Source organism: Pinus tabuliformis, chromosome Q (assembly GCF_031772625.1).
Source record: "Pinus tabuliformis cultivar Carrire ecotype Pingquan chromosome Q, CPIR1, whole genome shotgun sequence".
Taxonomy (NCBI): domain Eukaryota; kingdom Viridiplantae; phylum Streptophyta; class Pinopsida; order Pinales; family Pinaceae; genus Pinus; species Pinus tabuliformis.
The window spans coordinates 800,964,069-800,981,447 of NC_142296.1; the positions used below are offsets into that span (position 1 = coordinate 800,964,069).

Sequence of the window (17,379 nt, forward strand, 5' to 3'; positions counted from 1 at the left end):
TGGAAACCCCAAAATTTTGGGCATCAAGGTGCAACATGGAAACAACAAGATTTTGGCTGCAGGAGTGTGACATGGAAACCCCAATTTTCCCAGGCTTCAGCGCCTTTTCTATCGCGGCGTGGAAACCCCAAATTTCCCACCCCTAAGCAATAAGAAATTGTCATCTGGAGGAAGAGGCAAAGGCGCAAGAGTGGGAGGGTTGTCCGGATTTGTTTGTGACAAGAGCGAAGCTTTGAATCAAGATGACCAAGGGTTGAATCTCAATGGATCATGGTAGCAAGGCCACTCTACCACTTACAATACCCCGTCGCGTATTTAATTCATCTGCAAAGGATTCTTCTCAACGACCATTTGGAATTGAACTTTAAATCTGCCCCGACGCCCCTAGGGGCAACAAAACAATGCCCCTACTACAGGTCGAGATGCAGTCGAAGAGTGACATGCACCACTTCTAGCGTGGATTCTAACTTAGAGGCATTCAGTCATAATCCAACACACATTAGCTTCGCACCACTGGCTTTTCAACCAAGTGCGATGACAAATTATGTGAATCAATGGTTCCTCTTGTACTAAGTTGAATTACTATTACGGTGCGGTTCATCAGTAGGGTAAAACTAACCTGTCTCACAATGGTCTAAACCTAGCTCACGTTCCCTATTGGTGGGTGAACAATCCAACACTTGGTGAATTATGCTTCACAATGATAGGAAGAGTCGACATCGAAGGATCAAAAAGCAACGTCACTATGAACTCTTGGCTGCCACAAGCCAGTTATCCCTGTGGTAACTTTTCTGACACCTCTAGCTTCAAATTCCAAAAATCTAAAGGATCAATAAGCCATGCTTCCACGGTTTGTATTCGTACTGAAAATAAAAATCAAATGAGCTTTTACCCTTTTATTCCACACGATATTTCTGTTCTCGTTGAGCTCATCTTAGGACACCTGCGTTATCTTTTAACAGATTTGCTACCCCAGCCAAACTCTCCACCTGACAATGTCTTCCACCCCGATCAACCCGTCGAAATATTCATTAAGGCCAAAAACAGGGGCAATGCCCCATCTCCACCCCACAGAATAAGTAAAATAATGTTAAAAGTAGTGGTATTTCACTAGCACCAAAAACGGATCCCACTTATTCTACACGTCCCAAGTTATTTCATAGAGTCGGACTAGAGTCAAGCTCAACAGGGTCTTCTTTCCCCGCTAATTCTGCCAAGCCCATTCCCTTGGCTGTGGTTTCACTAGATAGTAGATAGGGACAGTGGGAATCTCGTTAATCCATTCATGCACGTCACTAATTAGATGATGAGGCATTTTTCTACCTTAAGAGAGTCATAGTTACTCCCACCGTTTACCCGCGCTTGGTTGAATTTCTTCACTTTGACATTCAGAGCACTGGGTAAAAATCACATTGCGTCAGAATTCGTTGGGACCATTGCAATGCTTTGTTTTAATTAAATAGTTAGATTCCCCTTGTCCCTACCAGTTCTGAGTCGACTGTTCGATGCCTAGGGAAAAGCCCCCGGTAAGGGGCATTCTATGCCCATAGCCCAATCGGCATGTGACTGCTCACCCTCGCCACGAGAGCAACTCAGGTAGACTGCCGATAGCCCACAAGTTTAGGGCATAGACCCCTATGCCTAGCCCTCAGAGACAATCCTTTTCCCAAAGTTACGGATCTATTTTTTTAACTTCCCTTACCTACATTGTTCTATTGACCAGAGGTTGTTCACCTCGGAGACCTGATGCGGTTATGAGTACGACTAGGCATGAACTGTACTCGGTCCTCCAGATTTTCAAGGGCCACCGAGGGTGCACCGGACACCACAAGACATGCGGTGCTCTTCTAGCTGCTGGACCCTATCTCCGGGCGAACTCATTCCAAGGTGGGCAAGCTGTTAAAAAGAAAAGATAACTCTTCCTGGGGCCCCCGACGACATCTCCGGATTTCCTAACGTTTCCACCCACCGCTATGTCCCGGTTCATGAATATTAACCTGATTACCTTTTGATGCTCATGCAGAGTGCACCCTTGATACAAGGCTTCCCCATCTCTTAGGATTGACTAACCCATGTCCAAGTTGCTATAGCTCTAAATCTCACTCTTGAGGTTTGTGATGCTGCACTCATGGCCCAGGGCAACCCCTCCTTCCAGACCTAGTCCAAAATTTAAAACAGTGTTTTATTCCCTATACGCGACATTTCCTAGAGCTAAACGTGTGTATACGCGCGTCTGTGTATACCCAACCCGTGTATATGTCTTAAAACACTTAAAAAAATTAAATCTCCTTAATTTCGGGTGGAGATCGCAGGTTTTACTTGCTGATCACCTCTTAGTGCCCGTGGCCCAACTGTTCCCAATGAATTCCCAACTAAAAAACTACTTTGGGAGAAGTATAAAAGGGCTTCAATGGGAAGGCCTAAGGGAGGAGAGAAGAGAGAGAAAGGTTATTATGCTGAGATTTCCCTGACCAGGTCTAAAGATCCTAGTGCCTCTTGCACTTCCCCCATTTACAGGAAACCCTTGTTTCCTTGTGTGATGATGTCTATCTACCATTTGAGATATCATGGAGTAAGTCATGGAAGGAGTTTGTTAAATGCTTGAGACTGGACAAATCTGGAGGATGGTTCCGCTTAGAGCCAGTGAAAGGATGAATCAGGTGAAATTATTCCTTTCTGTACTTTATTTGTCTATAATAAAAAGAAACACTTGTCTTTGTTCCTGACATAAATCTTCTTCATGTTTATGATATCCATGTCATGATTCATATATGAATGGTTGTTTAATTGCATAACTAACTACCTTTCAATATACTATGAAGATGATTTCTTTATGATGTTTAGTCCATATGCTACTGTACTTTCTTGAATTGATTTTTTTGCAGGTTGAAGGAGCAAAAGGAACTCCAAGAGGGTTTGGACCCTGGAAGGATCTTATCGAATGTAGGACCCCCAGGTATGCCCCTTATCGTATAGTTTGCTTATCTTAGCATTATGGCTATATGGAATATGTGTTTCTCTATGTAGACAACCTCTGATCTCCTAGGTTTTCAACCCAAAGACCCTAGGGGAATTTGTCCCTTAACAAAGTTGGCGACTGCACTGGGGACAACAGTATTGTTGTTCCTAGTTTGGGTTTATTCAAGCCAATCAGGGCTTAGCTGTCTGTTTGCTTGCTGTTGCTGTGTAGTCTGTTCCTATAGGAACTTGAATTGTAGTTTGGTCAGTTTCTTCAGACTGCTTTTTGTTTTTTCTTGAAATCTTTTATATACGTTGTTTTTCTTGTTTACAGAAGCGTATATACACATGTTTCCTTAAGTAAACCCGCGTATACGCAGGTTTCCTTAGGCTCATTCATGTATACACGCAGCTGTACATCAATACAGTTGTGTATATCTTGCAATTTTCAAGATTTTTTAAATATTTTTGTTTCTGAAGTTCTGTCTGCTGGTTTGGTTCAGTCCTGAACAGTTACTTTTCTGTTACAGCAAGTATCTGATTTCAAATTCTCTCTGATTTTGGAAAGTGTTGGTCTTATTGGTTTTATTGCAAGAGTCATTGTTTTGTTAAGCACACAAGATTTCTTGTTAGGAGTCTTGGCTGCTCTATTTTGCCAGAGCAGAAAGGTTGATCTCAGTCTTTGTGTCAAATCTTGTTTTGGTGACCTTTTGTCTTTGCTTGTTAAAACTACATTTTTGTGACCATCTACTTTTCTTGCCTTCAAAATTTGTTGATTGACACTTTCTTGAAAATTGTCTTTTTAATCTTTTGGTCTTTGTTGCCCAACCTCTCATTGTTGTTTTTTATTGTTGAAAGCATCTTGAAACACATCTTTTTTGTTGAGTTTTCATCCATTTTGTGTTGTCAGCTTGCAAAGTGTTTGGTGCCGATTTTTCAATCATAAAGTTTCAGCCTTGTTGAGAGCACTTTTGAAAAGACGTTTTTGCTTTTGCTTTTGAATAAAACTTTTTGAAAAAATTAGTTTTGCTTTCTTGAACTGTGTTTTGATTTAGTTTCCTTTTAGTGAATGAAAGTGCGTTTTTGTTTGTCTTGAAACTTGTTTTTAGTGTTTAGACGAAATGAACGGTAGCAACTCATATTCCATCTAAACATTTTAAGTGGCAAAATAAAAATTGATAAACAAGTAACTTTCATTTCTTGATTTAGAGTAGTCTTAAGTCTTGCATCAGCATGTACTTATTGCATTAGGATAGAGTTGCACATCTTTTTAGGCATATATAGTTTTGTTAACTTTTGTGAGTGTGGAGCATGAGTAAAAGAAAATAAAAGAAGAATTTGTAGGTTTTTTTTGAAGTTCCTCTGAACCCAGTAGAAATTTCTTTCATTGAAAAACGAAAACAAGTGCATTTGCATGTAGTTTGGTTTTTATTAATTTCTTTTGCATCCAAACACTACTAGTTTCACTTCCGCTTATCCCTTGACTTAAATAACATCCCTTTTAAAAACAAGTGCTAATTAAAATATACTAGAACCTTTTATAATTGTCAAGTTAGACACACCAACAAGTTTTAGGATATTTTAGGGCCTTGGATTAGGCGAGTGGAGAGATAACTCTCCAAGGCCATTTAAACTGTCAAACATAGGAGTCTGAATAGTGAGTGAAAATCCAGTAGCATTAGGGAGACCAGGAAAGCTTCGGATCTGGGAGTTAAGCACGAGGGTTTTTGAAGACAAGGAAGAGAGATACCCCCTCTACTACTTGTCATATCTAACCTCGAGACTGTTCTGCCTGGTTTCTGATACGAGTTGGTAACCTTAGTTGCTACTCCTAGGGATCTACACAGGTGGCTGTGGAGGGGAATCCTGTGGCACCTGAGGTCGATGTTGTATCACTCTCAATGATACTACTGGAGGGCACCCTTGCAAAGCTTGGGGGCTTGCACCAACCCAGGCTTTTGTTAGGAGGTTAGCGTAACTTCCTCTGATACCTTTGCTGATAGGACTAGGCCGTCATTATCCCAGACTATCTTCGGAAGGCCCCTTACTTCACTTTCTTGTATTTTGGTGTCCGGTCCTCATCACCAAAAGTAGAAATACTTAAAGTTGTTTGACTGGTTGATATCTTTTAAGGACTTTTTAATGTGTGCTATGTGCTCCTAGTTAGCCTAGCTTTCAATTTTTTGAGTTTTTAGCTAGATCTTAATAAAAAATTCAAAGTGGCTGACCGATCACCTAGACGATCTCAAAGACTTCATGGTCTTTCACCACCAAGTTTAGAGCCTTCTCCTAGAAGGCACAGAGGTAATACTACCGGTGGGTTTTTTCCCGTGGCAGCTGACGCATCGGGGATTGATCCTCCTCACAGAGACATTAGTGTTCAAAATAGGCCTAGTACTTCCACAGAACAAGAGAGGAACACTCCAGTTCTTTCTCGAGTTCTCTTTCAGACGGAAGATAACATAGAAGTAGAAGAATTTCAAGAGTCATTAGCGGCTCCGAATTCTCCCTAACCTTCTAGCTATCCGAAAGTATTACAATACGTTGGGACTCTGATGCATAGACCATCAAGTCCAGGTCATACTACACACTTACCATCGATGACCACTACTAGAAGCATGGCTTCTACTACAAGTACTACAACTATGCAGACTCCAAAATCAGTCCAAGGGGGAGGAACCATTTCTATCCCCTCTTCATTTGTATTTGGGTCTTTTGCTAGCACATATTTTGTTGGGTCTACCTCCATTCCTTCTATGAGTGGAAATTCCCAAGCCAATTCTTTTAGTACTGGATTCTTCCCTTTTGGCACCCATTCATAGGGTATTCCATCAGTTCCGTTTAGTGCCTCCACATCCATGATGGGTGGATCGGCTTCATTCCAGGGTTTTCCTTTCGGAAGTGGTCATATACCACATTCCAACCCGACAATAGGATCTATGCCTTTTTCTTCTACAGGACAAAGTAGCAATCCTTTCCAAGGTTGGACTAACCCTGTGGTTAGTGGCATGGGAACTGGGAATCTGTTTTTTGGCCAACAAGGGAATGGGCCGTACTCCACAGTTAGCTCATTTCGAAGTATTCCTCCCTTAGCTACTTCTTGGAATCCTTATCAGGGGTTATCCACTCCTTATAATCCTTTAGGAGGAAGCTTCACTGGTCATGGAGGTTTTGCTGTCGGAGTTGGTCAAACTCCAAGTTTTGCTGGATCACAAGGCTTGCGTTTTGGTTCAGCTGGTTCTGTTGGATACTTTGGGTAGCCTGGTGCCTTTCAAAATCCAGGCCAATCAAAACTTTGGGAGCTCCGCCCAGTCAGGGTGGAACCCCCAAGGTCCTCCTAAGCTTCCTTTTCTGGCAACTTTGAACTTGCCAGATCTCACGAAATTAACAAATGATCCAATCAAATACAACTCGGCCTGGTCTCCCGTTCCAACCAAACTCCCTTTGAACATTCCAAAATTCAAAGGGAAGGGCGGTGAAGACCCAGGCGACCATGTAACCACATTCCATTTGTGGTGCTCATCAAACTCCCTTATTGATGACTCGATTAGGTTGAGACTTTTTCAATGCACCTTGACTGGTAATGCAACCAAATGGTATATAGAGTTGTCAAGGGGCAACTTTACATCTTTCGCTGACTTAGCTAATATTTTCTTAAATCATTTCTAGTTACCCGTCCATTATGATGCCGGAACAGAACTTCTGGCCAATTTCCATTAGGACACGGCAACTCACATTTATGACCATATTCAGGAATGGAGACGGAGAAAGAGGCTCATTAAAGCTGAAATCCCTCCGGAATACTGTCTCAAATGGTTTTTGAAATCTTTACAACTTGAAATCTCTAAGGATGTCTCCATGTCCGGAGTCTATTCTGAGGAGAAAGCTATTTTTAGGGCCCAACAATTAGAATTGATTTACTCTCAATCTCGGATCCTTCAAAAAATCTTGTTGGATGCTCCTGGGTCTAAGGTTGATATAGCCAAGTCGAAGCCAGGTCCCCATGCGGATGGTATCATTAGATCAGTAGACACAAATGCGGTGAACTTGTTGAGCCAATTGCAGTAGTTGTATTTGCAAACTACTCCTAACAACCAAGTCACATCGTCTAACCCTTCATCTTCCCAACCCTCTTCAGTTAATGCTGTCCAATCTACCAACCCAAAGGAAATCAAAATTCCAATGGGAAGAAGAAAGGACGAGGTAAGAAAAAGAGTCAAGATGGGAAGATTGATGCAAATAATCTTGGCAATAATGCTGGTGGTGGTAGAAATGAGTCTAAAAAGAAAGTCAAGTTTCCATGCAAGTTATGCGGTGGAGACCATTTAACCCATCTCTACCCCAATATTGAAGATGCTCAGCACTTGTTAGGGTAGCAAGGGACTTCTAGTTCTCAAGCTGTGTTAACCAACCCTTTTCCCCAAGGGCAGCAACTTCTTTCTGGCGCGAGTTCAAACCCTGGAACCTCCGTAGGGGGCAACCAGGAAGGGGAAAAGTCATCAAATGTTTTCATGATGGGTTCCAATGTCCATGTGGCCACACAGTCACGTGATTATGGTGAAGGAAAAACTTCCAAGGATAAAATAGTTCCTGAAACTAACAACCCACTTCATATTGAGCGACCCTTTGTCGAGACTATACCATGGGTACCGAAAGGTTCCACTAAACGTGTGACTATCAACCCTAATATTAGGGCAGCCCGGAATTACTCCATTGTTAAGGATCTAGCGCAGAGTCCATGTGCTATGTCCGCTTTAGAGGTGCTCCAGTCATGTCCCACTCAAAGAAGTATCTTGCTGTCGGCAATGGGGGCAGTGGATCCAAACAATTCTTTAGCTCTCACTTTTGATATGCATAATGTCAAAAAGAGACTTCCTCATCATATGGATTTCCAGATAAAGTCTACCTACTAGAAAACTAACATTTTTCGTACTTTTATTGATGAAGGAGCTTCCACTTGCGTCATGTCGATGTCATGCTGGAAGGCTATTGGATCACCTTCGGCTGTTCCTTCACCTACCCTCTTGACTGCATTTGATGGTCATTCTCATAAGCCGCATGGGATTATCCCAGCCTTTCCCATATTTGTTGGGTGGAAGGTTGTCAATATTGAAGTAGAATTCATTGATGCTAACCTGGACTACAATCTCCTCTTAGGAAGGAACTGGGTATACGAAATGGATGCCGTTGTTTTGACTCTATTTCGTGTCATTTACTTTCCTCATGAAGGGAAAATTGTTAAGGTTTATCAATTGGATTACTGTCCAGTCGATCCTCGAGTAACTTTGGACTCTACTATTCCCTTAGTGGATAACCCACGTCTGCCTACTGAGAATTTAGGAGTCGGGATGTACTCTTCATTGATGGGTACGTTTGATCTTCCCCCTCCTATGGCTAGAATATATACAATTTCATCCTCCAGGGACCCTTTATGGAAAGAGTTTGTTCAAGCTCATTATTTTTCGGATCCTCGACCCTTATCTTCATCTGTGACCACATTGGATGATGACAAGGTGGGTGAAATAGAATCTTCTACGTCTACTGCAGAGCTTAGATGTGAATCTACTAATGACTCTGCAGAGAACCATTCTACACCTTCCTCTGAGAAAGAGGTAGATGGTGATGTGGCTCGTTCTCAGACCAGTAATTCCACTTCTGCATTGGATTTCTAGGATATTTTTTTTCCATCTGATGAAGTGATATTCGAAGCAATGACAGTTGTAGATCAACCTTTGAAATATTTACATCGTCGGTCATGTTTTTATTCCCCGTTGCATGAAGTCGAATCCAGGTCCTCTAGTCCAACTAGCGATGTTTGTACGGGTCCTTTGGCTCCAAAACAGTCATTCGCCGAAGGAAGTATGTTGATTGATGTGATAATAGTACCAATAAACGTCCCTAGGAGCAAGTGGGCGGAGCCCCCTGACGGGCTCTAACTTAAGAAGTACTTTGCTTTTAGCTAGGCAATGGCTTCTTTGTACATTGTGTATATTTGTACATATCTCATCCAGAGTTTTTTGATATCAACACTTTTTGGTCTATTGTGGCAGGTGTTGATGGATGATTTGGTCTATTTTGGATTCACCGATGGTGCTAGTCGGCACACTCGGAACCTCGCTTCCGCAGCTTGGGTACTCTATTATCCAACTGGTCAGTTGATGGTATCAAGGGGAGTATGCATTAGTACCGCTTCAAATAATATGGTTCAATATACTGCCATCATTAATTTACTATTTGAGGCAATTTCTCATGGAATCGACTTGTTGGTAGTTTATCTTGATTCACAATTGATAGTGTCGCAATTGAATAACATTTATCAGGTAAGGGATCCATGTTTATATCGCCAGTATTTAAGGGTGAGGTTGTTACAAAGATCATTTACTTATAATTATCTGCACATTCCAAGATCTCATAATTGGTTAGCTGATTCTATAGCTAATCAAGCATTAGACTGGCACATCAATCATTCATCACAATAAAATCAAGCATCAGAAAGTCGAACTGTATATATATATATATCATAAAACATCTCGAGTTTACATAAGTCTGTCCAAAAAATATACGAAATTGGGACTCAAATTCCCATAATCATGTCTAGTACATCTAATGCCCTGGCTCAGGATGAGCGGCTAAGTAGGAAGCTATCGCATTGGCCACACGCCTAAAAGTACGGACCCAGTCACGTGGCATTCCAACCACATGATGCTGCATATCCTCAGGAAGATCCTCTACTGCCACCATCAGTACTTTGTGAGTGAGTCTCACCAAGTGCCGCTAGACTATGCGAAGTAGTCGCTCTGTATCTGCAGCTGCCTCTTCGGCCCCTCGGTCACGACGTCTATGCCATGGGAAATCATCTAGTTGTACCGGCCCAATATCTGGAACATGATCATCATATTAGTCATTTGAATCCTATCAAAAACATTTTTCAGAATTCATTATTATATTGGAAAATCCAAAAAATATCATAAAATCAAAAAATACTTACCAATTTCACCCCATGCTGCAGTCGGTGGTAATACTAGGTCAGGATCTCCTCGGAAATCCAACCCAGCATAAGGGTAGTTGTCTATGGCGATGATCTGCTGATCCCACCAGGAAAAGAAGTCATCGTCAAATGCAGTCTGTGGGACTTCCCCACCTCCTAGACATTTCATCAGGTCAACCCACCTGCCCATGTGTGGATCTCGTGGGGTGCTGATGGAAACTGCTACCCAAGGGCAAAGTGTCAGACCCTCTCAAAAAAGAAAAAACAAAAAATAGTCCCATATCCAAATTTTTTGGTCTACCCTCTCTTGATGGAAGTAAGTTGGCTTTTCAAGCTAGACAGAAGAGGAGTACACCAGTCAAACACAGTGGTTAGACAGTCTACTGCCAAGCTTATGGTTAGCTGTGATGCCTGGTGCAGAGAAGCTGATCTTTTCACTCTAGCTATGGTGAACAAGATTATCCTCATAGATAAACTCTCCACATGTGCGATTGAAATCTGACTTCCAACTTTTTTGTATGTCCCGGGCAATAGATATGTAGGTAGTCCTCCATCGAGAGACTGCCTCGTGTCCTGCCCCTGGAATGTACTACCTCTCCCCTTTGGGAAAGGCCCATGATGAAATAAATGTCATCCACTTCTATCCTGAGTGGCATCTGGTCAATCATAAATGAATCATCATCGATACTCCAGTAATCAATGAGCATCTCAAGCAGACGTGTGTTTGCTTTCATATATGGCAATTTGAAGAATTTTAGCAAACCACATCCCCATAAGGCATCCAAATCATCAGGATCATTCATGACCTCATCATCCACTGCGGTATGCTCTATTTCTCGCCAAGTGACCGGCATCCTAAAGACAAAATGATTTTAAACCGTTAGTTTTTTTTGTTTCAAATGTTCGCGGTGTATACGCGGATCCATTTGCACACAGTCGCGTGTAGGGTCCACGTGTACACAGGTTTCATATACTCAACCCGCGTATATGCCACGGTGAAATTTTTGACAAAGAATTCAACGGTAAAACATAAATTAAAAATTCTAAAACTAGTCATAATTGATTGCAAGACAAGTATAAGAGTTACCTGGGGATTTTGGAAGAATCTGAATGGATGAATTTGGCGTATGGAAAAGTTTCTTCTTTTTCTCCTCTTCTCTGCTCTCAAACTCAAATGGTGAAAATAGTGAGTCCAAAATCTCTTTTATAGGTTTTGAAAATGAAAAAAAATTTCAAATTTTTTTTTTTTTGGCCTCATGTAAATTTTAACTTGGGAGCTTGGAATGTTGAGAATGGTTTGACTTTAAGGACATTTTGGACGTTTTTTCGATGGTTTCGAGCGGTTCCATTACTACTGACCCATCATGGCAGGTGTAATTTTCTCACTAGCATATAGGTTAGGGAAGCCATTTTTCCGTTGCATTATGCATACTAGCCTCCATCTATCGATACATTTTCCATAGGGTCGATCCCATCGTGTTATGGTTCGTAAACCATCTTCACTTGCTGATTCTTTAAATTATGACACGATGGTAGAAGTCATCCTTTACATGGGCATCGTAGTTAGCACCTCACTAAAATATGTTTCCCATGCTGCTCCAATTTGAGTAGGCTCGGGAGTCCTCTGTAGTCCCGCCATGACGTATGCGATGAAGACTCATTCCTCTTTGCCTCTTCATTTTTGTTCTGGCCTTATACCCTAGAGGCTCCTTGTGTTGAGTTGTACTACTGCATTGCATTTTTACCATTTGTACCTTTTAGCTTTTAGCCAACTTTACTTGGACTCGTGTTTAAGCCAACTTTTTACCATGACGACTGCAAAATCAAACTTGCATACCTTTGACTTCTGCAACTTGACATACCCTGACCCGTGGAAAGAATGCACCTTTGAGTGTCATCGACTAGTTTTCACCTCCCTGCATTGAGCATAGGAACGTTCCAATCCCAGGAACTAGATCATCTGTTTCACCGACACTCGTTCTTTCCACTGTCCTATAGAATTCTTTTATTATTTTTCCAGCTTAATAGAAAAAGACAAAAAATATATATATATTCCAAAAAGAGCGGGAACGGGACAATATTTCCATTTATTGTTGGCAGCTAGAGTCAGTCGTGTCGCCCTTGAACAAAGCACTCAAAACAAAGTCTCCTCCATTTGGGCAGGATTTAGTTTGACTTGGGTATGCCTTAACCTTGTTATTGAGTCAGTTCTCCCTCGATTGGTTATCTCTTCCAATCATATGGAGGGTTCGTTCATGCCTCCTGCATGACGAACTTATACAGAGTCATCATATGCTGCCACATAGTCACATTGAGTCGTGCTTTTGTTCAAGGGAAGTTAGCCTGAGTCGGCCTCTCTGCGGTGTCTCTTGACTCATTTTCTAGTCAGCCATCCCTGGTTGCCAATATCATGTCTATCATCACATCAGCTATATTGGTCATTTACTCGTGCCAGTTTGAGAAGGTCTCCATTGACTTCTAGCTGGCGGGTCTTGTCCTTATCGACGACAACATCTTGCTCTGAGGACAGGCCTAAAGCTGCACCTTGGCCCTATTTTCATTATTGATAGGTTACCTTGTGCTTAGCATCGATCAGCATCATGGGTCTTTGACTGAGTGGTTTCAATTTTTTTGACATCAGCTTACATTATCACACATGGGGATTCGTGCAGTACCTTGGTTTCCATTTGACCTTATTGGTGGATACCTCACCTCTGTGTCAGCTTTCATTATTGGTTGGTTCAGAGGGTTTCTGTTGTGCGCTAGCCACATCTTGTGTACGCCGAAAATGTACTTCGGTTGGGTTACTACATCTTTTTCATCTGATTCCTTCCACATTATTGGCCTACGGGTTACACTCACGCTAGATTGACGAAGAATTCCTTAATGCCTTCCTTCTAGAATATCTTTCCCTATCGACTTCGACTCATTGCTTTGGGGCAAAGATCTAGAGTCCATTTGGTAGTACCTTGGGGTTTGTAGTCATTAGTGGCAGATCCTTCGCTATCGACAGTGGGAAACCATCATTGTCTCCTGATTGATAGATTCTTAAAAAGTGTTCGACTCCAGCTCATCTATTCACACTTGTTAGATTGTACTGGGTACCTTGACGCTCATTATCATTATCGGTGAATAGTCTCACATTTGTTAACGGTATACATCAATGACCGGTAATCAAGCAATTTCTCACATGGTTGAATCGAGATCATTTATTCCCATAGTGCATAAATGTACCACGGCGGTCGGTGAAGACCTCAGGTTGCAGCAGCATTCATTGGTTCACTTGACAGTTGCTCCTGTTGCTGCTAGTTGATACCACCCCACCTTATATGTTGCAGTTATTCATGGCGAAATTCTATATGCTGGCATTGGAGTTTGCAGTGTAGTACCATCCTATTCCATCATGTTCAGTCGGTACCTTTTGTGATCAGTCTTTGATATCAGTGATCCGGTTTATTCTTCAGCATCATTGACATTCTTATATGTGATATTCAGACATGTACTTGTTCGATCATGATCAGATGATCCATTATGTATTTTCCAGTTCTTTATACTTGTATACTTAGTGGATCCTATTGTACTTGATATGTAGACATGCTTTACTTTCTCTGAGCATGGGTATGCCCGCTTCAAATAGTGTTTCGTTTTTATCTCCTTTTGTGGCTTGGCAGGCTGAACTCTAGTGAAGTCCTTCTCAGTTTTTGGCAGATTTCCTTTCCATGTACTTGCTTAATATATTTTGGCCATCATGTACCCCTTCTGACCTCATATATTAGGGGGCATCTTTTATAGCTCCAAATCTCACTCTTGAGGTTTGTGATGCTGCACTCATGGCCCAGGGCAACCCCTCCTTCCAGACCTGGTCCAAAATTTGAAAAATAGTGTTTTATTCCCTATACACGACATTGCCCTGAGCTAAACGTGTGTATACGTGGGTCTATGTATACCAACACGCATATATGTCTTAAAACACTTAAAAAAAAAAAATCTCCTTAATTTCGGGTGGAGATTGCGGGTTTTACCTGCTGATCACCTGTTAGTGCTCGTGGCCCAACTATTCCCAACGAATTCCCAAATAAAAAACTACCTTGGGAGAAGTATAAAAAGGCTTCAATGGGAAGGCCTAAGGGAGGAGAGAAGAGAGAGAAAGATTATTATGCTAAGATTTCCCTGACTAGGTCTGAAGATCCTAGTGCCTCCTACACTTCCCCTATTTACATGAAACCCTTGTTTCCTTGTGTGATGATGTCTATCTACCATTTGAGATATCATGGAGAAAGTCATGGAAGGATTTTGTTAAAGGCTTGAGACTGGACGAATCCGGAGGATGGTTTCGCTTGGAGCCTACGAAAGGATGAATCAGGTGAAATTATTCCTTTATGTACCTTATTTTTCTATAATAAAAAGAAACACTTGTCTTTGTTCCTGACATAAATCTTCTTCATGTTTATGATATCCATGTCATGATTCATATATGAATGGTTGTTTAATTGCATAACTAACTACCTTTCAATATACTATGAAGATGATTTCTTTATGATGTTTAGTCCATATACTGTTGTACTTTCTTGAATTGATTGTTTTGCAGGGTAAAGGAGCAAAAGGAACTCCAAGAGGGTTTGGACCCTGGAAGGATCTTCTCGAACGTAGGACCCCCAGGTACGCCCCTTATTGTATAGTTTTCTTGTATTAGCATTATGGCTATATGGAATATGTGTTTCTCTGTGTAGACCACCTCTGATCTGCTAGGGTTTTAACCCAAAGACCCTAGCGGAATTTGTCCCTTAATACAAGTGTTGTTCACATGGAACCTTTTCCCACTTCAGTCTTCAAAGTTGTCATTTGAATATTTTCTACTAACACCAAGATCTTCACTGTGGGCCGATACACCCAAGCTCACGCCCAAGGTTTCTCAACGACCCCCATGTCCTCCTACTCATTGAAGCTAGGCAATTGCTCCAACAGTTGAGTATAGGTTGCACGCTTCAGCACCATCCATTTTCGGGGCTAGTTGATTCGACAGGTGAGTTGTTACACACTCCTTAGCAGATTTCAACTTCCATGACCACCGTCCTGCTATCTTAATCAACCAACACCCTTTGTGGGATCTAGGTTAGCGCGCAATTCGGCGTTGTAACTCAACTTTTGGTTCATCCCGCATCGCCAGTTCTACTTACCAAAAATGGCCCACTTGGAGCTCTCGATTCCATGGCGTGGCTCAATGATGCAGCCACAACCTCTTACCTATTTAAAGTTTGAGAATAGGTCGAGGGTGTTATGCCCCCGATGCCTCTAATAATTTTCTTTACCCGATAAAACACTAGCGTGATCTCCAGCTATCCTGAGGGAAACTTCAGAGGAAACCAGCTACTAGATGGTTCGATTAGTCTTTCACCCCTATACCCAAGTCAGACAAACGATTTGCACATCAGTATCACTACAAGCCTCCACTAGAGTTTCCTCTGGCTTCGCCCTGCTCAAGCATAGTTCACCATCTTTCGAGTCCTAACAGGTGTGCTCACACTCGAACCCTTCGCATAAGCTCAAGGTCGGTCGACGATGCACCCCCCCAGAGAGGGGATCTCTCCCGTTAGCTTCCTTGCGCCACACAGGTTTTCAAACCCGCCGAATCACACACATGTTAGACTCCTTGGTCTGCGTTTCAAGATGGGTTTAATGGAAAGCCCACCAACCAACACCACGAGTGTGCAGGTGCACATGTCCCATCACAAGGGCGCACGCTTCGTTCCTCGACCACCACAACGGCAAACTGTCAGGCAGTAATCCACCCGTGCTTGTGATGATGCAGCAACCCATGTTGGTTTGCACCTTAAGTTGAGCGGCGAACCAGCATGAGCCGTTCCACATCCAACCGAGACGCAACGACAGCCTCCATCTGCTTCCCTCCCTACAATTTAAAGCACTCTTTAACTCTCTTTTCAAAGTCCTTTTCATCTTTCCCTCGCGGTACTTGTTCGTTATCGATCTCTCACTCGTATTTAGCCTTGGATGGAATTTACCACCTAATTAGGGCTACATTCCCAAACAACCCGACTTGCCGATAGGGCTGTCCAGGGAAAATTTAAGAACCCACCCTAAATTTATAAATATAATAAATGGGCGAATCTCCATGGTATATAGGAAAAATGGAAGGCGATTTTATCAATAATATAATATGTATATATAATTTTTTGGCAAATCTCTCACCAGGCATGACGAATATTTTACTCAATTATAAAATCTTGTAAGATCTTAGCGAGTCTTTCACTAAATAATAAAACTTTGTAAAGTCCTAGTGAATCTTAGCATAGGCTACATGCTGGTTTATTTCCCCCATTTAAATATGCTACATTCCAGGTGAATACCATGGGTCAATACCATGTGCCATTTTGGTGAATACCATGGGTCAATACCATGTGCCATTTTTATTTTTATTAATTCTAATATTAGGGTTAATAATGGTTTTTTGCATGGTATTAATAACAATCTAGTCCATGGTATTTGTCCCATAGTATTTTGGCCATAGGTTTCACCTAAATATAACCCATTTTTTTATTGTTCGTAAATATAAGGTGACTTATGGAGTAAATATAAAAAAATGTTTTATTTGTTTACCATACCTCTCGTTTATTTATATTTTTATTAGTTTACCATACCTCTTTTACAAATATGGTATTTGGCCCATAGGATTCACTTAAATAAAACCTCTTTCTTGAGCCTTCATAAATAGAACAAGGGTTATGGACTAAATATAAAAAGAGGTTTTATTTATTTACGATACGTCTAGTTTATTTATATTTTTATTTATTTACCATACCTTTTGAGTAAGTATAAAAAGACGTTTTATTTATTTACCATACCTCCACTTTACTTATATTTTTATTTGTTTACACCCTTACATGTGTATAAGGTGACTTATGGAGTAAATATAAACTAGCATTTGCACCTTATGTTGCAAAGGAAACGCCGTAAGGCATAGAATGGTGGAGAATAGCATAGAGTGGGGAAGAATAGCTAATCAAATCCGTCAAAATTAAGATTAAATTGATTTATTAATTTTTCATTTACATACATTGAAATCGTATGCAACGTGGGTTAAGAATCTCAAGAATCTCAAGTTATCATTCAGATAAATTTCTATAGTCCATGCTCTATTTTAAATATTTTACTCTTTTGTCATAATTGGAAGAATCTCAAGTTATTATTGAGATAAATAAATCTCCATAGTACATACTCGTATATATATATATATATATATATATATATATATATATATATATATATATATGAATGAAGATCTCTGCTACGATTTATATTACTGTGGCAATGCCATTTTTCTCTCGCAAAGTTGCATCCATTAGTTTTTTTAAGACATTAAAAAAATCTAGCTACTATGGTTTGTTATGATCGATGGGTTATCTTTCAGATTATAT

General features: G+C 41.0%; 2 pseudogenes; both read right to left on the minus strand.

Moving 5' to 3' along the window:
• Positions 1–234: 234 nt before the first annotated feature.
• On the minus strand, positions 235–1,717 carry LOC149221913 (25S ribosomal RNA; annotated as a pseudogene).
• Positions 1,718–14,679: 12,962 nt separating this feature from the next.
• On the minus strand, positions 14,680–16,160 carry LOC149221914 (25S ribosomal RNA; annotated as a pseudogene).
• Between the last annotated feature and the right edge of the window lie 1,219 nt (positions 16,161–17,379).